Source organism: Diceros bicornis, chromosome 6 (genome assembly GCF_020826845.1).
Source record: "Diceros bicornis minor isolate mBicDic1 chromosome 6, mDicBic1.mat.cur, whole genome shotgun sequence".
NCBI lineage: Eukaryota > Metazoa > Chordata > Mammalia > Perissodactyla > Rhinocerotidae > Diceros > Diceros bicornis.
Window position 1 is genome coordinate 45,668,991 of NC_080745.1, and position 26,835 is coordinate 45,695,825.

General features: G+C 41.3%; 1 long non-coding RNA gene across 2 annotated transcripts in view; it reads right to left on the reverse strand.

The window, feature by feature from the left end:
* LOC131407194 (uncharacterized) overlaps positions 1-26,835 on the reverse strand; it is a 50,006-nt gene that overhangs the window by 9,686 nt on the left and 13,485 nt on the right. The window contains exon 4 of one of the 2 annotated variants that reach the window (XR_009220461.1): positions 5,005-5,075. The exons of the other annotated variant lie outside the window; for it this stretch is intronic. This is a non-coding gene — a long non-coding RNA (uncharacterized LOC131407194). The remainder of the gene's footprint in view (positions 1-5,004; positions 5,076-26,835) is intronic. 2 annotated transcript variants of the gene reach the window in all.

Below are 26,835 nucleotides of genomic sequence, written 5' to 3' on the forward strand. Positions count from 1 at the left end.
AACAATCTTAATGATGCTGTTGAACACCTCAGGCCTTCACACACGCCATTCCTCCTGCTTGAGCTACCTCATCCCCCTACTCCCCATAACCACTTATTTATTGTGGAAACTCTTATCTCCCTTTCACCAATCAGCCTGCATCTTATATCTCTGGGCTCAGAAAGAACCCCAGGAATATTTCTATCAATTATTAAATTATAATCTTTGCTTTACCTGCCCTCTTCTTGAGGGAGATGCTGTATTTTAGTCATTATTTTGTCCCATTTATAGCACAAGGCATTGTGCGTGACAGATTCAATAATGAATAAATGCATGAATAAACAAAGTGGACAAGAAGCATGTTAGAAATGCAGAATCTTGGGCCCCACCCCAGAGCTACCACATCAGAATCTGCATTCTATCAAGATCCCCAGAGGATTCCATTGCTCATTAAAGTTTGATAAACACTGATCCACTTTGCCATGATCTCTCACTTCTGTAACATCTGAAGCATTGATTGTCCAATGCTCTGGGTTTGGTAATTATTAATGTACCTGCCCTGCACTGTGCTTAGCTGATACATGTGAGTGTGTGATTGTGCATGTATGTGTTTGTGTATGCTCACACACTTCCATTCTGCTCACCCAGGAGACATACAGGGACTCTGTCACTATTCCTCTCAGCACTCAGCACTGGGCTGTCCCCAGAGTAGGTGCTAGGTACAAATTTATGCAAAATAGGTCTTGTAAAATTGTATCATGCATGTCTCTACAACAAAACAGCCAATGTCAAACTAAATCTGAGACTACTGGGAAGGAGATGAAGGTGAATTACCTTGCCTCTAGTAAGCATTAAGTGAAATATGAATTCTTAGTAAACGCTACTGATAGCTCTCTCCAACTTGGTCCTCAGCTTCACCCACTGTCCTTGAAGGGACATCAGGCAGTCCATTAGGATCAGATTTCCTCGTTCACATTCTATATTTAACTTTTCTCAGCCTTGGCATGCCTCGTGATTTAGTACTTTTGGTTACTGCTCAACAACTCATATTCTTCCTTGAGACACTCAGGAAATGCTTGTCTACCTCATTCCCTGAGTTGTTCATACTTTACAATTTAATCATTTCAGGCACTAATGCGAGTAAAGGTAACTGTTAGTTTATTGCTCACTGCACTGGGTAGACCACAACACCTGTGCACACTGTCTGACCAGTGAGGGGCAAAAGAAGCAAGCTAAATTAAGCGGGAAACATTTTTGACCTCCCTGGAAAAAGATTCCATAGGAAGATAAAATCTGCTACCAAAGCAATGGGCAAAAGAGGTGTTGGAGAGAGGGATAGACGTGGGAAAAGAACACTAGCTTTTATTGAGATTCTACTGGTGTGAAGTACTGTACTTGGCACTTTATGTACATTATCTCATTTAACCTCATCAACCTAACGAGGTAGGAATCATAACCCTGATTTTACCAACAAGAAAGACAAGGCTCCTAGGTATTCTCAGATTCACACCACTAGTCATGGGGCTTGGTTTTGAACCACTTTTTCTTCTTTTTAAAAAATGTTTAATTGTGGTAAAAAACACATAACATAAAATTTACCATCTTAGCCATTTTTAAGTGTACAATTCAGTAGTGTTAAGTATATTCACATTGTTGTACAACAGATCTCTAGAACTTTTTCATTGAACTCTAGAACTCTACACCCATTGAACACCATCTCCACCTCTCTCCTCCCCCCACCATTTCTTTTTATAAACTAGTCAAAGGTGATATTTTGCTCATTTTTTTCTCCTATTATATCCTGCTTCCATTTTCTCTCCCTTTTTGTGATACCATATACTTTAAGTTGCCCTGGTGTATCCCAAGGTCTCAGGATGTTACCTTTCCTATAGTCTATGAAGCAAGCAACAAGGAATGGATTGCCAATGGAAGAAAATAGGGAGATTATTTGGTTCTTGTAATGCTGGAAATGTACCTGTATACTTTGCCTGTGTTAAGGGAAGCTCTCAGCATAGGCCATTATTTCATTGAAAAATCAGTCATGCCTGTCCAAGATTCTCACTTTGCCATCCAGCTGCATTCCTGTGGCCAGGTTTCCAGCACTTCAGCCTCATGACAGCATCCTTCCAAAGCTCCAAACATACACATGCCCAATCCGGGAAACTGCCTGGTGGTCATGCCCACTAGTGATGTTTTCTGTCCCTGGTACCAGACACGGACTCCTGAAGATGAGACAGAATGAGAAGGTGCTGTGGCCCAGGGTGCAGGTTTGCACATCTTTGAATTTGGCACAGTGAATTGTCTTTGTCTTGTATGATTTTTGTATAATTCTATTTAAATGAGTTCTGTATTAGATATTCAAGGAAAGGAAAACATTTACACTGATATATTAGAAAGCAGTGAGGACCCAGAGAGAGCAGTTAGGAAATGCCAAGAGGAGCAGCAGACATCCCCCAGAGCCTACTGTCTCCAGAGTGTTGGGTCACCAGTGGATGCATCATGCAGTGGTGGGCTCATGCTGGGCAGATCACATCCCCAGGCTCCAGCCTGTGGGAACACACAGTGTCATTTCTCTCTGGATTTCATGTCACCAAAGATAATGGAGTCACTTCTTTCAGATCCCGCAGTGCCATTGTTTGATCTTGGTGAGAGCAGGAGCTTCTTTTCATAGTTCCAAAGCCTTGATGGGATGCTAAAGTAGGCAGACCTGGTTTAAATCCACCTCTACAACTAATAGCTCAATGACCTTGAGTGAGTGACATATTTTTTCTGTGTATAGGTTTATTAAATGAGATAAATTAGATGAAGCACATATATTTCCTGACTTGGTTAATAAATGTTAGCTGTTATTTTAATTGTCTTACTATTTCCATTTCTAATAAGATAGCCCAGGCTAGAACTTAGATCCTCTGATATTCTCTGAAAGTGGTCTGCAAATTACAGCCTGTGTGCCAAATCTGGCCCACCACCTGTTTTATAAATCAAGTTTTATTGGAACACATACATGCTCATATGTTGATACATATAGTCTGTGGCTGCTTTCGTGCTACAAAAATTCTACAAATCCTATAAAAATTCTGCTACAATGGCAGAATTGAGGAGCTGTGTGACAGAGGTTGTACAGCCCATAAAACCCTACATGTTTACTATCTGGCCCTTCACAGAAAAAGTTTGCCTACACTGAAAGGTTAAAGGATGTTCTAGAATAAGGTCAGCATAGCAGCAGAAGTAAATTCTAAGGACAGAGAGTTGACATTATGAGGATTTAGAAATGACCTAGACTTGGGAGTGAAAAGACAGGGATTCAAGTTTCATCTCTACCCTCCCTAGCTAAATAACATTGGGCAAATCATTGCAACCTGAGCTTAAATTTCCTTCTCTGAAAAATGAGATAAGAATACCCACATTGCATATTGGTAGTGAGGATTAAATTAAACAACTTACATTCAAGTCCTGTATAAACATTCAAGTGCTATAAAAATTCATTCATTCATTCATTCATTCACTCATGTGACAGACACCAGATGAGATGCAGAGGGTTCAGAGTGAAAAAACAGACACAGTTTTTGGCCTTATGGGGCTTATCTTCTGGCTAGGAAGGCAGGCTGCTTGATGTAAGGTGTGTTTCCTAATTAATCAATCTCTTTATAGTCATTTTTTAAGAGTCATTTTTCAATTGTGAAAGCGTACACTACAGGGAAATCACTATACTTTATACTTCTACCTTTGCTCAGCCTAGGTGAATGATATTAAGTTGTACATCTTTCACTATTTAGTTGGTTATTTGCTTTTATTCAAACAATGGATCAGCTGAGTCCTTCAAAAGAAACACATTCACAGAGTTAGACAAGTTGTCTGGTGAATGTGACACATGCAGAGATGCCCACAGGATGATTTAAGCCTTTGTGCATTTACAAAACAAAGTTCAACCAAGCAAAATGGTGCTCTGTAAGAAAAACCCACAAACCAAATACAAACAGACATCAATCCAGCACGGACTCGTAAAACCCAACTAAGAAAAGAAAATACATGCCATCAGATATTTTTCTGTTGTTTTTTGCGTTTTCATTTAGATAGCATTAGTTTTTTGGAAAATTACAAAGAATAAGTAGGCAAAAAATAAATTTGACTTAAAACATTCACCTCTAAATCACGTTTCAGCTGAATGACAAAGAACTGCTTATTTGTTATAATTCTAGGCCAATGTCCGATTATGCTTTTATATGTTAATTTGTCTAGAGCAAATACGCATTAAGGACACATTGCTCCTCACTCGTTTTATTGGTAAGTTTCTTTTCTTTTCCTTGAGTTTTCACTGCACTGTAGAAAGACTAATAATGTGTTAAAGATTTATAATCTACTGTGAGATCTACCAGTTTCTCTATTAAAGAGTATAACTCTCTTAAAGAAAAAAAAAAGCTCTCAGATGCTGGTCAGTCTCCAGGCGTGTCTCCCAAGTTAGTCATCTGACCATGGTTTTTATGCCCTGGGCACAAAAGGAACATTTAGTATGAAAGCAGTAAATGAAAACTAGGGGCTGTTGTCAAATTGTCAGCCGTTGTGCTCATATTAATAACTACTGCAGCTGTCTGGGGCTCAAATTAGCATCTTTGAAACAAGTTAAACACTTCCAGCACTGTGTAGAGCCATTTCAAAGAGAACAACAAAAATTTATGTTGAGATTTTTTGCTAGATGGCCTTTAAAATAAAAATCTCCTTAGAAACCAAATGATCCTTTCTTTTTGATGCCATTAGGGGATTATCTGATAAATCTTCATTTCTAATTAACTAAATATTCCAAAAGCTGGATTCATAGGCACATTAATTTATGCCCAGGTGCTCACATTAACTCATATAAATTCTTAATTTAAAGATAGAAGAGAACTTTCCCTGGAACAGGCACATTTCTCACTTATCAGATACACCAAGTAGAGCAGTACTATTCCCAGCTGCTCACGCTGGCATTTGAAGAGAATAACCATTTCCAGCAAAGAAACAATTCAGGTTGGAGCCAGGTGAGCGTACCTCTTTGAATCTCCTGTGTTGAGGAAGAGGACTAGCATCCCCCCAAAGGAACTATTCCAAATGCACATTAACTGCAAAAAAAAAAGAGTCCATCTTGGGATTTGAGAAAACCTGTGACCTGATACAGATGAGCTGGCAATGAGTAAGTCAGTCATTGTGTCAACTGCCCCAGGGGGCCCGACAGTGCTGACTTCAAGCTGTACCATTTAGATTCCTCGGATGGCCTCTTGGGACTTATATAGGGGAAACTTGCTGTGCTAAGTTCCTGAAATGAGCTTTCTGAATTGAATAGTGGTAAGACACAGCCCAATACCTGGGAGCAAATGAGTTTATTTAGCAAATAAGGAGAGACAGCTGAATATTTTATTCAAATGGCAAGTCTATTCACCCTCTGACTGTTTCAATCTAACTCTTTAAAGTCCTAAGTAGGGCCGGCCCCATGGCTTAGCAGTTAAGTGCGCGCGCTCCGCTACTGGCAGCCCGGGTTCGGATCTCGGGCACGCACTGACGCACCGCTTCTCCGGCCATGCGGAGGCCACGTCCCACATACAGCAACTAGAAGGATGTGCAGCTATGACATGCAACTATCTACTGGGGCTTTGGGAAAAAAAAAAAGGAGGAGGATTGGCAATAGATGTTAGCTCAGTGCTGGTTTGCCTCAGCAAAAAGAGGAGGATTAGCATGAATGTTAGCTCAGGGCTGATCTTCCTCACAAAAAAAGAAAAAAGTCCTAAGTAATTAAGTAGATGGATATGCTATTCAATTATTCCCTTTGGATTTACACTATTGGGTAACACCAGATTTACTCCTGGGAAGTCAGAAGTCCTGGGTTCTAATCTTGGTTCTGCCCTCATTACCTTGTCTACCTCACTGAGGCATTTGAAGAATAAGTGGATAATATATATAAAAGCATCTTGAAAAGTGTAAAGTAATGATCTATTTATTAGATAAACATTTATTAATTCTCTGCTATGTTCCAGGCATAGCTATGCATGAGTTATCCCATCCTTAGAACAACCCTATGGGATAAATATTGTTACTCTACTTTTACAAACGAAGAAAATGCGCCTCAAAAAAGTTATGTAACTTGACCTACGTCATTACAGTCATGACATGAAAAGCTGAGTTATAAATTCAGGCCTTTTCAATCCAAGTCTAGGTCCACTTGCTCCTATGTCAGTTCTAAATTTACACTAATATATTAAAGAATGCTAAGACTTTAATGTCTTACATAAAGTTAGCAGGTGACTTGAATGCTTTAACTCAAGGGGTCCTAATGTGGGAGATGCTTCTATTCATTTCCTTGAAACCTGGAGGATTGGTGCTCACAAGGAGCTGGTCAGTAGGAGAGGCGAGAGGGCAGTGCTGCTCCTGCATGACACTCTCTGGGATTTCCAACCAGGGGAGACAGAACAGCAGTGAAGAAGGTGGTAATGGCAACTGGGTTGGAGAGCTACCATGTAGGCTGGAAAGTTCATTGATAGCTTCACATCTCTTAATTGGGGAGCCCTGCCTTTCTGCAAGGAAGTACAGGCTGTGAGAATTTTATGGAGTCCTAGTGGAAAATTTTTAAAGGGGACCTTTTCTTGGGACCCCTTAAATCTCAATATATAGGAAACCTCCAATTCTTAATAAGGATTGCCAACATGGTTGCAACCTAAAACTTTTGAGTATATTCATCCTATACAAATCATACTTGGATGAAGTCATACTTTATCCCGTACAAGGCATAACTGAGAGTACTTAGTTATGTATTTTCCCCTGTTCCCTTACGGGTCAATAACCTTCCTTCTTATTTTCAACAGACAGTGATATTTTAGACTCATATGCACAACTCTAAGGCCATAGAGGAATATGAGTCAAATAATTCTGTCTAGTAGCATGAGTCAATCTCAGAAGCCAGCTTACTCTAAGCTGTCTATGTGCATCATCCCAGAGGCCCCAGTCCAGGTAAGCCTTGATGACTTCTTCTTAGCAGCTAGCATGGCCTGTTGTCAGGAGGAGGAAAGCTGCCTTGCAAAATGGCTCCTTTCCTTTATAACATTGACACTACAGCCAGAGTCAGAATCTATTTGGATTGCCTTCACTCTCCAGCCATTTAGTGAAATACTTTTCAGATTCTTCATTTTCAGGGAACTTCCTTTACAACATTTACTAATGAGAAAAAAAGATGACTGGACCATGCACCTGTAGGTTGGAGCTGGAAAGTGGAAAAATAATATCTGTTCATTCAGAAACAGAAGAATTTTACACATTGTATAGAATTAATGTATCTGGACTGCAAATAGCAAAGGAACTGAAGTCCTGAATCCTCTTTTCCCTCTTCTTTCCCCTACCTCATCTCCCTTAACTATAGGAACAAAATGTAATAGTGTGCATGTGAGGATTCCCTTAAAATGAACTGCTTTAGTAAAACTTCCATGATGCTGCAGGTGCCAGGGGGAAGGAGATATCCCCTACTCCAGCTAGGTGTGGGAGGCACTGAGAATTCCTCTCAGTGGGGACAATCAGCCTTGATCCAATTGAGAGCCTTCAGCTTCCCCCGCCCTTGGGCTCTTGATATCTGTTGCTCCTGACCTCACTTCCTCCTTATCTCTACTTCTCCTCTCCTCTGTGTGTCCTTATCTCTATGATACTGATCCTGGATCCTGGCACCTGAATCTAAAGACTGTCTTCATTGACAACTTGGAAATAGAGTTGTCCACTTAAAATACATCATGCCTACAATTCCCAGTGGAAATAAAATCTCAATGAGTAAGAACTCAGTCTATTCCTAGTCAATGACCAAATAGCAAAGGTGTTTCTTTGTTTCAAGTATTTACTTGAACTTAAAAGAAGTTGGGTTGGAACTGGATTTGAGGAGTTTTCTTACAAAAATTTCTTTTTTAACAGAAAAAAAAATCAGAATGTTCCCAAGGAATCCCAAGAGGCCACTTAGCCTGTCTCTCCGGAATTCTGTGCTTTCTCACAGACATTCAGGTACTGGGACGGAACAAAGCGGTTGCTATGTGAAGTCAAATAACTTCTTAGGGTCAAATAAGTATTCCAATGTGTGGGGAAGAAAAAGAGCTCTAAAATGAGCTGTCTTCACATATACTTTGATTGCTACTCCATTGTTTTTTCTCTACAAACTGGCCATTTGCTCCCAGGGCAGTGTAATTTAATGCTTATCAATCTGATGATGGAGAAAGTGATGAGGTGTCACCATCCCTTGCTTATTAGCTATACTTTTACCAAGTGCAAGTACAACTCTAGAAAGAATAATTTATAGGTCCATAAATTAAGAGGTGGGAAAAATGGATCTCAAAAGTGTGGCCACTGCTGGTCTCATGGGTAAAATAGCTTTAAGCAAAATGAAGACAGCTTTGCACAGGGTGTCTGTAGTGGGTTGAATTGTGTTCCCCAAAAAGATATACTGAAGTCCTAACTCCTGGTACCTGTGAATGTGACCTTATCTGAAAAGAGGGTCTTTGCAGATGTAATCAAATTAAGATGAAGTCATACTGGATTAGAATGGGCCCTAAATCCAATGACCGGTGTCACTGTCAAGCTTCATTCTGAGTGCCCAACTCAGCTAGGTTTCCTATTGCAAAGTGGATGCAGTCAGGTTTTGATTTTCATGAAAATCCCTCTAATTTCATGGGGTTGTTTATGCAAAAATCCAAGGAGCCTACACAAGTTCCTCTGCTTAGTCCACATATCCTTGATGATGGAACTCTGTCCCGTCACCCTTTACCACTCAGCACGTGATCCCTATCTGCTCCCTCATTGATTGTACTTTAAATGGATCTCCCAATAGATCAGAGCTTTCAAACTGAAAGTGTGCATAAAAATCAACTCAGAAGTTTATAAACTTCTGAAAATTTTTAGGTCATGTGCTCTAAGATTCTGGAGTGAGTTTGGAGTGAAGAACTCAAAATTTCCCTCTTTTTCTTTTACATTTCTCTGTCAGATTTTTCTTGTCAGTGATTCTCTCTCTCTCTGTTTGCCTCTTTTTCTTTCTCTCCATCTTAAGCCTGATGAAAGACCCAAATGAGTTTGGCGAATAACAGAAATGAAACTCACAAACACCAAACATTTCTATTCACAAGCATAACTGAGCACCAAAAAAAAAAAAAAAAAAAAAAAAGATATGAAAAGAGCACAGTCTCAAGATTCTCAGACCTAGTTGCAGAGTAGAATCACCTGGGGAACATTTAACAAATACCAATGCCTGGGCTCACCCCAGGCCACCTAGATCAGAACCACTGGTGGAGGAGCCTAGGCACAGGTAAATTTTATTAGCAACCTGAGTGATTCCCCAGGTAATGGGCAGGCAGGGTTGAGAACCCTTGGGGTAATCAAATGCAGACAGAACATGTCTGCATAAATGTGGGTCCACAGTATCCTCTTCTGTTCCTCACAGGGATGCTCCCAGGGTGGTGACAGTGGACAGCTGCTGAGGGGTAAGGAATCCACCAAGGATGAGAAGTTCTTCGCAAAGGGCTCCCAGACTTTTACGCCTCCCTTCTCCTCCCACCCCTCTCAGCACCTGGAAGCATCTTAGACTACCAAGAAGGCAAGCATTGTGCTTTCAGCAAGCCATGGCCCCCAGGCCCAGCTTCTGGGGTCCTGGTCCTAATATTTTACTACACCGTACTGAGGCCGTCTCTCCTGTTCTGTGTCTGTGTTGCAGATTATGCAACCTCTTGCACTACTGGACCTAGGGATTTTCCATTTATGTCTCCTTAGGGATCTAGGAACATTCCTGACTATGACATACAACTATCCTTTTCATCCTCTCCTTTTCACTCTCAGGGATGTAACTTAAAGGGCAGCCACAATCTATTTAGTCTGCCTGTCTAAAATTTAATGAATTATTCTTTATTGTAATGAATTTAACTGGAGAAAGAAGTCACCACGCATAGTCCCTCCCCTCTTCCTGACAACTTTTTGAGATTTTGCTGAAAAGAAAAGCGACCTTGAGCTGTGCAGTGGTCAAAACAGAGCTAATATTTAAAATTCATTACTTTTAATTTTTAATAGCTGCATAGTATTTCATTACATGCATCTACCTAGTTTAATTAACCAGCACCATACTGACAGACACTTAGGTTATTTCAATCTTTTACTATTATAAACTATCCTGGAATGAATATGTTTCTACAGATTGTACATATGTATGTGCTAGTATACCTGTAGGACAAATTCTTAGAAGTAGAATTTCTGAGATAAAGGGAATATGCATTTATAATTTTGAAAGATATTGCAAATTACCTTCCACAGAGTTGTACTAGTCACTGTCCCACCACTGATGTCTGATATGGACTGCTCCTCATATCCTCACTAATGCAGTGCAGTATCAAACTAGTTTATCTTTGCCATTCTGATGGATGAAGATGGACTATCACTGTAGTTTTAATTTGCATTACTCTCATGATCAGTGAGATTGGACATCTTTTCAAATGCTTAAGAACTCCCTTATTTTCCTATGAACTATTTCTTCTTATCTTTTCCAATTTTTCCGTTGAATTTTTTGGTTTTTTCTCATATTTACTTATATTTAAAAATGAGGAAAATAAGTCTGTTGTCTGTGATATGATGCAAATACTTTTTCTTAGATGTCTGTTTAATATTATTTGTGCTGTTTTTTTCTTGCAGATTAAAAGATTTATTTCAATACATTGATAGTTTTTATGATTTCTGGATTCTTGTGTCATACCTAGCAAAGCCTTCCCCTCTCTGCAAATATATATATATATTTTTTTTCTTCTAGCACTTCTCTGATTTCTTTCTTTTCTTTTTCTACTTGATTTTTAATGTTTACTGAACAATCCCTTTTTCTCACTGATAAGCAATGACACTTTTATCGTATGCTAAATATGCACTTAGGTCTATTTCTGGACTGTATTTTAGCCCATTAATTGGTTTGTCTATTTTAATTACTGTCTTTTCATAATTTACTATCTGATAGGACTAGTCCTAACTCATTACTCTTCTATTTCGTAATTTTTCCTGGCCATTTTTGCTTCCTAGTTTTTCCATGTGAACTTAGCATCAGCTTATCTAGTCCTAAAAAAAAAATCCTGGGGGTATTTTGATTATGATTACATTAAATTAAGAGGAATTGATATATTTATGATGAGTCTTTCCAAAAATAAGGTATATATTTTCATTTGTTCAAGTCATATTTTGTATCCTTCATTAACATTTAAAAATTTTCTTTATACAAAGCTTGCACATTTCTTGTTTAAGCCTAGTTTTTAGTTATTTCATGGGTTTGGGATTTTTTTCTTTGATATTTTGAAAGAGATCTTTTTATCCATTATAAAATTTAAGTTACTTGGATTTGTATATACGAAACTTATTGATTTTTGTGTATTAAATTTGTATTAAGTATTCTTATCTTCCAGGAAAGACCAATGCCCCCAAGATACAGCAGTATAAATTATAAAGTCACAAGGGGAATAAGTGGAAAAGTATACAGACATGTTTGCCAACTCAAAAATATCAGATTTTTCCTTTCTACCATGAATCTTAAAAAGATATTATTTTAGGATCAAAGCAAGGAAATTTAGACTGTTACCATATTTAACGAACTGAAAATATAAATCGATTCCAAAGGGATTTAGAGAAAATCATATATTATAGTTCGATAATCAAAAAAGTAATGCAACATGCTTAGCCTTGCATTCAAAGCCTTCCCCTGGTGGTTATAGATTCCTTATTCACTCATCTCCTAATACTCCTCAACATCACTATATAACCTCCCATTCCGGTCATGGCACTCTCCATCCTGTGGCTGATACCCACCACAACTGCTTGCCATGCCCGCAAAGCAGAACTTCTGTACCACTGCTCATGGTAATTTGCCTAGAATGCCATCGTGCTGTGTCTTGTCAATTCCAAATCTTATCCTCTCTTTGAAGACCAGCATCTCCTCTATGAAGCATTCATGTGCCATCACTCTCTATAGTCTTCTCCCTGATAATAATTGCCAGATTTTGGAGTTGGACATCCCAATCTTCAAGTTCCAGCTATACTGCTTACTGATTCTATAATCTTAGATAAGTTCATTAACTTCTCAGAGCCTTGGTTTTCTCCTATGTACAGTGAGGGTAACAATATGTAACCCACTTCTCATGTATGGTTACTATCAGGATTAAGTACACTTCAAAATCTTATATAAACTCTGAAGTGGTATCCAAATATCAAATATCAAGTGTAAGGAGTCACCTACAGGCTAAAAAGTCACTCTACAAAGAGAAAGAAACAGAGCCCTTCCCTCTTACTCTAGGAGGGATTCAGAAAGGGGACAAAAAGAGAAGAGTGACTGTCCTCCTTTTTTTATTCAACTGACAGGGTCAGTCAGGCAGTGGGCTGCACTCTTCTGTCAGAATAGCAAATAGGCTTTGTCATGAATGCCAACACTAATGGATTATGAATGCCTGCCAGAACGCTGTGTCCAGGAGTCTGAGGACCCACCTGGGTAGAGAGGGCAACAGCTGCAGTCAGTTGGTAATGGCTACATGGGCACGAGAAGGAGAAATGGCAGAATGAATGCCACATGTCTGTTTTTCTGCCCTCAGCTTTGGGATCCCATCATGGGAAAGCAAGAATTTGACCTCCTACCACTATTGACCCTGTTATTATTTTCCAGTCTCTCTGTTTCCTTTAGCCTAACTGTGTCTTAAATTTGATTTGAGTTCCATTTATTCCTTCAGTGTCTGACTAGAAAATATAAGGCACCTCCCCCAACCCCTTAGGGAACTCATCTCAATGGGCACACTTCAGTCATATCAACAATTATCTATTGTTCTTACACTGTGCAGGACACTATGCTGGGGGCATGGGAAAACCAATAGCATTTATTGAATATCTCCTACATGCCAGGCACTGTATCAGGCACTCCATGAGCTTTTTCATTTCATCTTCAAAAAACCCCACAAAGCAGGTATTAATGGGTATCTGCCCATTTCACCCATGAGGAAACTGAAATTATTGAGGTCAAATATGTTGCCCTTGAACCTGCAGAACTCTTTTAACTACAGTATAATGTCCCACCCTCAAGGGGCCTCTGAGTGTGCTACACCCACTCATCCACTGCAAACCAAAAGGAGCTCCTTGACTGCTGGGTCAGCTGACATACACGTCCTCTACCTCCTCATAACAGAGCAATCCCACAGGCCTGAAACTCTTCAAATCTTCCAATTAGGATCTTTAGTAATCTTTCTGTGGTTTTCACGTAGAAAAGAGAGACTGTCAACCCAGAACAAACCTTGGGAACATTGCAAGACTACCTGATGATCTAAATGTATACTGCAGGAGCTGCTAATCATTATTTTATTTATGGCACTCTGGATCTCAATCTTAGTTTCATTACTCCCAATTAAGCTTATGTATGCTCACAAAGCACCATTACGTGATTTAATGACAGAATATTTTGAATTAATTATATGCCAACATTTTGTAACATATTCTAGGTACCTCACTAAAATTGGAACTGCTTTTTATAGATGCACAAATGAGGGTAGCTATGTTATTGAAGTTCCATGTCTGAGAATTATATCCTACTTAAGGTAAAATGTACATGTTTCCATATGTATGTTTTTAGAATTCATGATTTAACACATACCTACTTGCTCTCAGTAAACGTTTAACTGGAAAGAGAAGCCTACACTTCTACCTCATGAAGCTGAGTAGCCTGAATAAATTAAAGCATATTCAGACTTTTATTAATTACTTTCTCTTTGCTAGTTATTGGTGGTGGATGAGGTTAAAGGTAGATCATCATTCCATAACAGCCACAACTACTCGTGAGGCAGGGAGGTGATTAAGGACTCTCAAAAAACAGAGGGATTTATATTTTACCTGGAGTTAATTCCATGGTGAATCAAGTGAAAAAAATACTCAGCTCTCCCTGAGGCAAATGAGGTTACCACGACCTCTTCCAAGGCGCTAAGTGGTTCCTGGAAGTACAATTTTATGTGACATTTCATTATATTTTACTCCCAAAGTGCTTTTCTCTCATAAGACTGTGAAGGCAGGTTTCCCTAGTCCTTCTAGTCTTTCCCCTCCAGCTCTATTCTTGAAGTCTAGTCCTATATCTTAAGTCTTCATTGCTCCTACAGTCCCCACCTCCACCCCCCAACCTACCTCCCCCCAACCCCCAGGCTCCCTACCTCCAACCCCCAACCTCCCCACCCTCTACTCCCCATAGACTCCTCAGCCTCCACCCCCCAACCTACCTACCCTCCACCCCTAGCCTTCCCACCTCCAACCCTCAGCCTCCCTGCCCTCCACTGCCCTCAGTTTCCTACCGTTCACTCCCCAGACTCCCCACCCTCCACCACCCCCAGCTTCCCCAGCCTCACTGCCCTAGCATCCTCACCCTCTACCCCTTAATCTCTCCACTCCCCAACCCCCAGCCTCCCCACCCTCCATGACTCCCAACTTCCCCACCCTCCACCCCCATAGACTCCCCAGCCTTTACTACCCAGCCTCCCCACCTTCCACCACCCTCAGCTTCCTCACCTTCCACTGCCCTAGCATCCCTACCCTCTATCCTTTAATCTCCCCACCCTCCAGGCTCCCCATCTCCAACCTCAACCTCCCCACCCTCCACCACCTCTCAACCTCCCTACCCTCCACCACCTCCAGCTTCCCCACCCTCCACTTCTCCTAGCCTCCCCACCCTCTACCCCTTAACTACTTTACCCTCCCTCCCAAGCCTCTTCACCTCCTGCCCCCAGCCTCCCCATCCTTTACTCCCCATCCTCCCCACCTCCCTTCCTGGAACTGGTCCACTGAGGTTTGACCTTCCTGCATTCTAATGCCACCATCAAAACTCACCTATCCTATATCCTATTCCTTCAGGGTTCACCTCTCTAACAGAAAATCTACTCAACAAGTTAATGCTGGGTATAAATGGTTGACGCCAGATCAATGTGTTATATTGCAACAAATAATTTTAAATCAAAAAATATACACTGATTGCATAAAACACAATACTTGTGCTAGAGGAAAGCAAAGATGAATGAGGACTTGTCTTGCCCTTCTCTCTTATTTTTTCTAGTCATAATAACAAAAATGACATCATGCAATGTGGTCATCCATTCAGTCTTGGCTTCAAATGAATTTGACTCTCCAAAATTAAATCTACCTTCAAAGCACAATGGTCAGCTACCAGTGAGGTTATTTGAACGAACATGCTGCTGATTCTAAAGGTAAATTCCAAAAGAGGTAGCTGCTTTAGTTGAAAGAGCATAGACTTGGGCACATCTGGACAGATATGGGCTCAAATCTAAGCATGCTGGCTGGCTAATATCAGGTAGCTCAGCAAATATTTCCAAGTCTCAGATCCCCCATTTGCCTAAAGGGGATAAAATCATCCCTTTAGGTAGATGATTCACCTGGTAGATTAAATAGATAATGTTCAATGGCAGGTAGAATATTTTAAGCAAAGGCAGCATCTTGAATAAGTGTCAAGTTTCCCAAGAGTCAACCTTCTTTTTACAATTACTTCCTTGTACGTTCATTTACACAATAAAAAAGTGATATTCTTTATACTTATGCCTCCTACAGGTGACCAAAGACCCATGTGTTGGCAATCTGCCACTTAACTGCACATTCAAAAAATCATTAACTCATCTGAAAACTCCCTACAGAGCAGAACAGCTGGTCCTCTGTGAAATTCTTAGAGCTCAGGAATATCGAATATCGGGGCTGGAAGATAGCAATAGAATGGGATCTTGTAGCAATAGAATGCCTACATTCTAGCTCTGCCCTGGGTGAATCTAGAAATGGGCAGTTCTGGGCTTTCAAGTAGAAGCCATACTCTTTTTAAAGATGGCTCAAGGCCAGGCTACTGTAATCCATGCTTGTGCTGAGTGAAGACTTTCGGCTTGGAGCTTTTGGATACATTCTCAATGAACCATATAAGGGCTAATGGCTTTTAAAGACTTTATGTGTGTGTGGTTGTGGGTTGGGGGGACTGCTCTTCCAAGGCATTCTGGGGCCTAGTCCTGCTGTGTCGTGTACTATCTGGAGAGCTTACCAGCGGTTGGTGAAATCTGTCTGAATTCCATTTTAGCCCCTTATTATTTGGGGGCAAGCTGCTGAAAATTCTCAAGGCTCAGTTTCCACATTGGGAGAGTAATAATCACATCATAGGCTGCTATGAAAAATGACAGTGGCAAATAGACTTTTGGTGGGGAACACGATGTAGTCTATACAGAAGACGAAATATAATGATGCACACCTGAAATTTAGACAATGTTATAAATCACTGTTACCTCAATAAAAAAAGAAGAAGAAAAATGACAGAGTGATTAGGCGATTAGAGGATAAAATGAACCTGTTGAAAGCAGGGAGTACAGCTCCTAGTATATAATAAGAACTCAACAAATTCTAGTTTCCTTCTTTCATCTAGTCCTAATCTCAGATTCAAGATCGATCTTACCTTTAGCCAAGTAAATTTCCATCTATTGATATAATTCTAGAGGTAACAGGAAATTTCCAGAAAAACAAACAATCCAACAAAACACGACTGATTTGCTGATTCCTTCCAATGGAGCCTCACCTGACTCTCTCCTTTATTTCATTTAAAGCTCTGTGCATATGTCCCCTCCTCAGAGATTCTTCCCTGACCATACTATCTAAAATAGCCCCCCTCCATATCACTCTTTATCTCCTTATTTTTCCTCATAGTACTTATCACTACCTGAAATTATATTATACATGTTTTTGTTTATTCCCTGTCTTCTCCCACTAATACGTAGGCTCAGTGATGTCAGAGGGTTTGTCCGTCTTGTCCACTACTCTTCTCCCAGCTCAGCTTTTAGAACAGTGTTTGGACACATTTGACAGGTGCTCAATAAGTATTTGTTGAATAAACGAATAAAGGATGTTTTAAGTTCCACAACCAGTCTTAATTTCTTTCCCTTAAAGCTTTGTTTATAACAAGAACCATCATTTATTAAGCATTTACTTGATCCCTTGACACTATATTGGTAATGTAATTTAAACTTCTGAACATCCTCTATGAGATAGAGCAATTATGATCCCCTAATATAGGTGAGAAAATGAAAGTTTAGAGAGGTTAAGTAACTTGCCCAAAGGCAGAAGTGCAGATGGGATTCATTCTAGGTTATTGGACTATAGAATCATCTGCATCGCTAATTCTTTCCCATCGCCTCCTGCTTCTACACTTAAATTCTCCTGTATTCAGAACTGCCTCTTTACCTCATGCAAAATGCAAATACCTCTGGGGATGGGTAACATTAAGGTGTTGTTAGTCATTTACCCTCTTTGGTGCATGTCAGTCAGGAAATTGGGTTGAGAAGAAGGAGATAGAGTTTGGAGGTCTGGGCACCTGAGACGGGAAATCTTAGAACCAGGATACTAGTGTGTAAGACTAAGGAGATATTGCAGCATTTTGCCAAAGGTTGCTCCACCTTGTAATCATTCCACATCCAGAGCTCTCTTTCCCCTTAACACTGAGTTGTTTTCCCTTTGCAATTTAGCATCTCCACGACAGCACAGCTCTGGGGGATTGGTGGTTTGACAATACCTTCCTCAGGTGTAAAAGAAGTCAATCAGACACAAGATGAGAAATTGCCAGAGGTTTTTGGGGTTTGTTTTTTTCTTACTCTAGTGTCATTTCTTCCTGCATTAGTTACAAGTCCAGGAAAAGGTGCTGGCTGATTGGATTTGAATGTCACCTGTGCAGTCACAGCACTCAGTAGTTCTCCATAGGATAGACTATACCCAGCATGTCACTGTTATCATAGCAAGATAGTACAGAGATGTTTAGTAAAAGGAAAGGACAAAAATAACAAGGTGCCAGGTTGGCTGCACATGTAGGTAGGGAGGAAGACTGCTTCCATGTTGTAATTTGAGAGGTACCACAGGCAACTTGTTTCAAAATATCAGTTTTAACTCTTAGTTTGATATTCCCCCCATTAGTGTCATTTCTCTTCCAAGAAGAGATTGTCTCCAGAACTCTCCCTTGCTTGAGAAGGCAGGAAGGGCACATTAAGCTTGGATTACCTAGCTGTTGCCATAGCAACTAGAAGCAAGGCCCTGGGGGGAATGAAACATTGGGCAGGTAAGGGTCGATGAGGAGGAAAAGGGATAGAGTGCCAGTTTAGACGAGGTGGCACTGTAATTGGTAGCCCTGGGCAGGCACGGGGCAATCATCTATAAAACAAAAAGTTACTACACATTTTAGTCAGGTATAATCATAAATTTCTCCATCACAATGTTAGCCATTGCTCACCTTGAAATAGTTAGCTCTTACTCTCTTTAACCATGCATGAGTTTTTTAAAAATTCTTAGCCCTCCTCACCCTCTAGTCCATTTCCAAGACAAATATAATTTAGTTTTCCCAAGCAATAACAACAACAAAAATTAGAATCTACCTGTAGCCTGGTATGTGGAATGCAAAGACATTGGCCAGATACTAGGGTATTTCTTGTTGTGTTCCCAGATATTCATTTGGGATAATAGATTATAGGAGAGAATAGACTGCGGTTGATTTAAAAAAAAAAAGTAAATTTTTTGGAAAGGTCATTTTCGGGGCCAGCCCTGTGGCTTAGCGGTTAAGTGCGTGCACTCCGCTATTGGCAGCCCGGGCTCGGATCCCGGGCGCGCACCGATGCACCGCTTCTCCGGCCACACTGAGGCCGCATCCCACATACAGCAACTAGAAGGATGTGCAACTATGACATACAACTATCTAGTGGGGCTTTGGGGAAAAAAAAAAAAGGAGGCAGGATTGGCAATAGATGTTAGCTCAGAGCCAGTCTTCCTCAGCAAAAAAAACAGGAGGATTAGCATGGATGTTAGCTCAGGGCTGATCTTCCTCACAAAAATAAATAACTACATAAAAAATAAAATAGAAAAGTCATTATCCTTCAAATGAAGGTTTCCAATGAAAAAATAAATCTTATAAACGTGACATCTTAGAGCAGGGAGGAATCTTAAATTCCATCTCCTTCTCTTACAGAGGAGAGTGCTAAGAGCCAGAGAAGTTAATTATGTCCTTTAACCATCTAATGACTCTGTCATTTCTAATTATTGCTAGCAAAAAAACCCAGGAATTCCCAGTGCCCTCCATTTGTGTGCACTGAAAAATCAGTTTACATATCAGTAGGAAATGTCAGCATTAAGGCCAAGGATGTTCAATTTGTTCAAAATAAAAGGAATAAGAGCTGACATGAATTGAGTACTTAGAATGTGCCAGGCATGAGGCTAAATGCTTCATAACCTGTATCTCACTGAACCTCTCAATAGCCCTGTAAGGTATGTTTACCTCATTCTACAGATGAGAGCATCAGAGCTGAGACAAGCTAGGTAACTTGTTTATAGTCCAACAACTAGTAAGGGAGAGACTCAAGTTCTGACTTAAGTCATTGCTCCTTACCATAAGACTAAACTATATCTCCTGGCTATTTCTGTGTCTCACTTTCCTGTAAGAAAACCAAGTATCAATAATCAACTATATTCCTGAGCTTCATGCCCCCCTCTGACAGCCAAATCCATCCCCGAAGAAAGTCATCCAACTCTAGCCAACTAACCATATTCCCTAAGAATCTTGTTTTTTGTTGTTAATGCCATTGAGTTGATTCCAACTTCTAGCAACCCTGTGTACAGCAGGCAGAACCTTGCCGGGTCTTTTTGCACCATCCTCTCACCTCCTGGAGCTCTATCAGGCAATGCTCCGCAGCTATTCATAGTTTTAGTGGCCAATTTTTTTGGAAGTGGGTGGCCACGTCCTTTTTCCTAGCCTTTCATAGTCTAGAAGCTCCACTGAAACCTGTCCAGCATGAGTGACCCTGCTGGTATTTGAAATACCAGAGGCATAGCTTTCAGCATCAGAGCAACACCCAGCCACCACAGTATGACAACTGACAGATGGGTGGTGTGGTTCCCTGACTGGGAAACGAACCCAGCTGCAGTAAGAGCACCGAATCTTAACCCTGTCGGCTACCACCCTAAGAATCTACTTTTTAAAAAATAACTTTTTTTCTGATGATAAATGTAAATCATATTAAATATGCAAAATTTAAAAACAGACAAAGATAAAGGAGAAAATTAAAATCTCTTGTAATTATACCAGGATCACATGTAGAGAAATCTATTTTTTTCTTCTGTTTTAAAGACCACTATATTTCTTGCAAACACCAGCAACAGTCTCTAGTATTTTCTACATGTCATTTTCCTTAGGAAAATTCATGTAGTGAATGGCCATCATCAAAGATTATTTACTCTTTAGTTCATTCATTTATTCAACTGAGATTTATTGCTTGAATGTCTACTCTGTGCCAGGTGCTCTGCTAGTTGCTCAACTTATTGATGGCTAAAGACAGGCCCTGGTCCTGGTCTCACGGAACCTACAGACTAATTCTCTGAAAGGAGTTTTCCATGTGTTATACCTTAACTAGCCTGAAGGGATACAGATGCTTTTAGTCCATATGCCCAACTGAAGTAATTCTTTCCCTCAATGGGATAGATGGAGGGCTGATATAAAGACAGGTCTCATAGCCTCATAACTGACACAGAGCAATCAAAAATTATTTAAAATTGCGGGTCTTATGATACCTTATCATGGCAAACATAGCTCACAACCTGGGATTTTAGAGATTTCCCACCTAAAATATTCTTCCTGTTCAGGACATAAATGTTCCCTTGGTGCTAAGCTGGCAGCTTTACACGTAGAGGGATCAGGAAAGGGTCCTTTTCCTTAGAATTCCTTTAACATGGACAAAATTTGCCATTAGTCAAACACTGCTGAGGTTGATTGAAATGTGTGACTACAACTCATTCTAAACAACACATGATGGAGCCTTCTTTCCTAGGAACAGGTGTTTATGGGAGTGAGGCTACTGGAAGCATATAGGCTGTGGGGATGGAGGAGACACAATAAATCAGCCAGGGGCGCTGTCTTGTTTCCTATTTCTGCTGTAACAAATTGCTACAAGTTTAGTGGCTTAAAGCAACATACATTTATTCTCTTACAGTACTTGAGGTCAGAAGTCTAAAATGGAGGCTCTAGGGGAGAATCTGTCCTTGCCTTTTCCAGCTTCTAAAGGCTACCCACATTCCTTGGCTCATGGCCCCGGGTCACTCTGACCTCTGCTTCCATTATCACATCTTCTTCACTGACTGTGATCTTCCTGCCTCCCTCTAATTAGGACCCTTGTGATTACATTGGGCCCATTCAGATAATCCAGGATAATTTCATCTTCTCAAGAGTATTAACTTAATCACATCTGCAAAGTCCCTTTTACTGTGTACCACTTAATGACAGGGATATGTTCTGAGAAATGCCTCGTTAGGCAGTTTTGTCCTTGTGCAAACATCGTAGACTATACTTAGACAAACCCAGATGGTATAGCTTACTACACACCTAGGCTATATGGTACTAATCTTATGGGACCACCGTTGTATATGCAGTCTGTCGTTGACTGAAACGTTATGTGGCACATGACTGTATAGGGAGCAGGGATTAGGACCTGGATGTCTTTAGTGGGGCCATTATTTGGCCTACCACAGGCTCTAAAGACAAACTTAAGTGTTTCACATTTTTGTCAAGCTGGAGCTGTCTGCAATAAGGATTTGAATCCCTCCCACGTTCTTTTCTCTCTCCTTTCTCCACAGTCCCTCTCCTGTCCTTCCACTCAGCTCTGTCTGGATTCAAGACCTGAGTCATCCTTTCTGGGCTTTTCCTTCCTCCCACAGGCAGCAAGAGATTGGCAGCAGAGTTCTGTTCTAACTACTTTTCTGTATTTATTTCACTGTAACCGTTATTAGTGCTTGAGAAGCCCAAGAACCCATTATGTAATTGGATTTGTGCTCAAAACTACCTACATCAGACCCTTGAAAGGAGACTTAGTCACTGAACATTTATTTTAGCCATATAATTGCAAATTTCTGGTTGCTTAATGTTGCAAAGATAAGCCTAAGCATAAAGATCTGTCTAATTTTAAGAGGATGAACCTAAGAACAAAGGTCTGTTCTCTCTTGCATAAGGTCTGTAGGCATTTTGGTAACTGAGGCAAGCCAGTAGAAAAGCATTTCAATGCAACTGAATCACACACTTGGCCAATTTCACAGGACATAGAGGACCTGGAAAAAAATATCATTGGTGACCTGTTTTGCCTTCCCTTTTAGGCTGAAAGCTCCTTAGCAGAGGAGTCTAAAGCAAAGATTATTACATCGAGATTATTACATTGATGTCAGTGGTGGTGGTGCCCCTATAGAAGGAAAAGCATCCCAAAGCAGAGATGACAAACAGGAAGCACACATACTGCCTTTACCATTCCACACCCAAGACAGACATCACTAATCCAGCTGAATGCTCCAGCCAGCCACCGCCACTCAACTAGAGTTGGCAAGCAAATGGAGCTCTATCTGATGTCCCTGCATTAGACAGTCAATGCCCTCCTGTTTCCAGGCATTAAGAAAAATTCCTCCTACTGCAATCCAGCAATAAAACACTCTGATGCCAAAGACACCACTTGAGCTTAATTTCGGGAGCTGGCAAAATCCTGGGAGAGACTGATTCAAAAGTGAAGCAGATGCTTCTGTCTCCCTATTTTATGTTTGGAGACCTGGGGTGGGGATCCTATCTCATCTTACCGTCTCCAGCTCCTCCTCTGTGGATACTGGATAATGGGGCTTCTTCTCCTTTCCCCTCCATGGGACTTCTGTGCTTTGGATTCCTGCATTCAATGTGTGGCCCTGCCCCCAATTTCTGCTTTTTCTTCCTTAATTATGTGGCTCTCCTCCTCTTTACTCAAACCAGAATCCTGCTAGGCCTCCAAGAGCACCTTCCCCAGGGAGTACTTGGCAGTATTGTCAAACTCTTCAAAGGCAAGGACCGGAAAGAAACACCAGCTCATCCATCTCTGTCTCTTTTTTCACCTTGTGTTTTCCACTCACAATAAGCAGCCTTAGAGGTTATCAAACACCCCACCGTGCTTTGACAGCTATTCATCCATTAAATCTCTGATTGCCCGGCATAATTGTGGACTGTACTCCTACTCTATGAACATGGCTCCTCAACTGTTCTCAGACACTAGCTTGCTTTCACTCTAGGGCTTGCTAAGAAAGAGGAAAATCTCAGCTCATTCAAACAGCTCAGTGACAGGTGAGCCAGCCACATCAGAACATGGGAGGGGAGAAAAACCAGCACATGCTACTGTGTGCTTGCTTTTTATTATGAGAAAATGGCTTACACAGCTGACACCCCAAAATTTTTGCTAGCATCACAGGGAGATTTTTTGCTTTGGACCAGGGCCATCTGGAGCCTGAGAAATCCTGGAAGGGCACGAATCAAAAGAGCAGATCTCTTCAGTCTCCCGATTTCATTTCAACGCCGTTCTCAGCCCGTCAATAATCCAGGTGCAGGCTCCGCAGCAAAGCACATTCATCCAGCGTCGTGTCTAAGTCGCTGCCTTCAGAGGGGGCTTTTCAGCTTGGATACAAGCCCACTGATTGCCTTCCTTGTATGGTTCCCGCCCGGCAACGCCCACCTGAGCGCGGGCTCTGCGACGGCAAACGCAGCAGCCTACCGGGGTCACGCCGCGGTGCCCAGGAGCCCAGCCGGCCAGCAGAACGCACGGCGCTGGGGCTCTGAGCGCACAGCCGCTGCCGCACCCCCCGCGCTGGAAAGGGGCCAAGACGGAGACAGCTGCCTGTAGCCCCTGAAGCGAGAGCCCTGCGTGGGAGGCTGTGAACTGCTGTCAGAGGAGGTCAAGGAGACGTTGAGAGGGCAGTCTGTGACTCAGCAGAGGTCAATGGCAGAGCCCTCAGGTGGGAGTCCAGAGGCCCAGGCCCTGCCGCTCACATGGTTATGACGTCACCTACGCTTCCAGGCCTCATAATTCTCATTTACAAAAACCCAGGTGCTAGATGTTTATTTTTAAAATAATCATTTTTGTTTTGAGAACGTTTTAAAAAAATAGAAAAGCACAAAAGAATATAATTGTATACAAACCTTCTAACCAAAAGAGACCATTAATATTTTTTGTAATGTTAACAACAAATATTTTGTAATGTTTCTTTCAAGACCTGTTCTTAAAATATAAATGAAGTACAGCACGACAGAAGATGGACGCCCCTTTTAGCCCCTTTATCCTCCCACCTTAGTTCCTTCCCCTTCCCCCAGAGGAAAGTACCTGAAAGAAATCACTTCCTCCTAATCCACTTGCAGACTTTTACCTACACATAAACAATGTAGAGAATATATAATATTGAGAGTGCATTTTATAATTTGTATCTTTCTACACTTTTATTCTGCAATTTTTTTCCACTCCATACTGTTTTGTTCTGTGTAGAGATCTAGTTTACTCATTTTAACCACTGTATAACATTGAGTGGGTGATTTCTAAGCTCCCACCTGTTCTTAACACCAAGCCAGTGGGTCTTAAGCTGCGCATTAGAATCACCTGGGGACTTTAAAAATGCAGATACCCAGGCCCTATTCTCAGAGGTTCTGATTTCGTTGGGCTAGAGTTAGGCCTGGGTATTTGCCTTGGGATTCTGTGATTCCAGGGAGGAGAATTGTGGATGTCCGCTATGCCTCTCCTGGTAGATTAGAAGCAATTTTACATCTTCTAACAGAATTATACCAACCAAAATGAATTTGCTAGGGATACTCCCTGAAACCTGCTGTTAGCTGTGTCTGAGGGAGGGCAAGAGTCTCTCTCCCTTTATCTTACTGCTAAAAAAATGGTGTTTATGGGCCCTAGCAATCGGCACACCCTCACCTCTGCTCCCTGGCAGAAATGGAGATGTTCCTATTGAGAGGAGTATTAGGGAGATGACCCCATCAGGTAAGCGAGAAAACCTCAGAGAGTGGAGTGTGAAAGGAATCTGAATTACTCTCTTTTCATCATGTTGCAGCATGAGAGGGAAGAAACTATTGCCAGGTAATTCTGCAGAAAATCTACCAGACAACTGCCCCTCTCCTTTCCCAATTTTTATTTTTGCCAGGATCAGCCTCCTCATAAAAAGGCATTTATTAAACTACCATTTATAGCTTTGCTAGAGAGAGGAATCATGGAAACCTGGACCCTGCCGTCTAAGGGCCATTCTTTGGGACAGAGTTCAGGCAACAAGGTGACCTTGATGGTATTTTATAACTTTGTTCTTTCTCTTTTCCCCATTCTTTATGCTAGCCACAGAGGAAATTACCTGGAAAGAATGACGCAATAAGGTGCGGTTTAACTTTCTGTCCTTCTGTAATACATTCAACAAATATTTTTTGAGTGCTTATTCAGTGCCAGCCACTGTGCTGGGTCATGGAGATCCCGTGGGTTCAACAATCACAGACTTTCCCCTCCAGTTTGGACTATAGAGCAATGAATAGACAACCAAACAGTACGTATAAAACATGCTACAGGAGAGGGAAGCACAGAATGCTCTGGAAAAGCAGAGGAGGCTAGAGAGAGAGAGAAAAATCAACTTAGTCTTGGGATCTCAGAAATATTTCCTAGAGCAGCAGTTTCAAACATGAGTGTGCATAGGATCATCTGGAGGACTTGTTAAAGCACAGACTATTGGCCTTCACCCCAGAGTTTCTGATTCAGTAGGTCTGGGGATGAAGCCTGAGAATTTGCATTTCTAACACAATTCCAGGCAATACTGATGCTGCTGGTCTGGAGACCACACTTGGAGATCCGCTGTCCTAGAGGAACCAAAGGCTTGGCCTTTGCTACTCAAGGTATGGTCTTACGACCAGTACATCACAACATGGGCCTCACCTGGGAGCCTGTTAGAACTGTGGAAATTCAAGTCTCACCCTAGATCTACTGAGCCAGAATCTGCATCAAGATCCCAAGTAATACCTATGCACATTAAAGTATGAGAAACAGCTCTCTAAACCACTGCTTCTGCAACTTGGCTGCACATTGGAATCACCTGGGCAGTTTTAATAACAAGTGATGCCTGGCTTCTACCTCCAGAGAGTCTGGTTTAATTGGTGTAGGGTGTGAAAAGCTCCCCCAGGTGATTCTAATAGGCAACAAATTTTGAGAACTACCAGCCTAAGCTAAATGCAGCCTGAGTAGGAGCTAGCCCCACAAAGAAAGGCAAGAAGAATGTTAGGGACAACAGAATGTGCAAAGGCTCAGTGGCAGAGAGAGCAAAGTAGGTTCAGTGAATGGAAAGGGGTTTGGTGAGCTCAGAGTATAGTGGAGAAGTGATGAGTTTTGAGGCTAGATGGTTATAGAGGCCAGTGGTGGAAGACTCCAGAACATGTGTAAGGACTTTGGGTTTTCCCTGAGAGTTGGACACACTCAGATTTGCATTTTAGAAGTGATCAGTCTGTTGGCTGTGTGAGAACAATGTGCCTGCTGTTAAGGCTGGGATTTCTTTGACTGTAAACAAACATATTGCTCTTACCAAATTACTCTTTTCAGGAAACACTGCTCTTTAAAGATAGGGGCTAAAGAATGGGGGTGGGACAAAGAAAAACAGCACTGAAGGGGAGCAGAATATGTCACCTCAAAATATGTCACTTTGGCATGAGGATTATTTTGACCTGAAAGCAATTGAGAAAAGGCAGATACAAAGAAAAGTTCTCTGCCTTCTCCCTATTTGTCTAAAAGCAGGACCTAAATTTGTAAAAGTGTCCCCTCTCCCATCTCTACCAAGAAGGACAGATTAATCAACAGAGACAACTCTAGACCAGTATCAGCCCAGAGACAGCACCAGAGGAGTCTACATAACAAACCTTACTAAAACTAGCCCTTGTCTACCATTAGCCTCCCCAAATGTTGCCTTCTGACAATTGGCTGCCCCTAGAAACTCAATGTCCTATTCCTTTGTCTTGTCCTTTCTCTA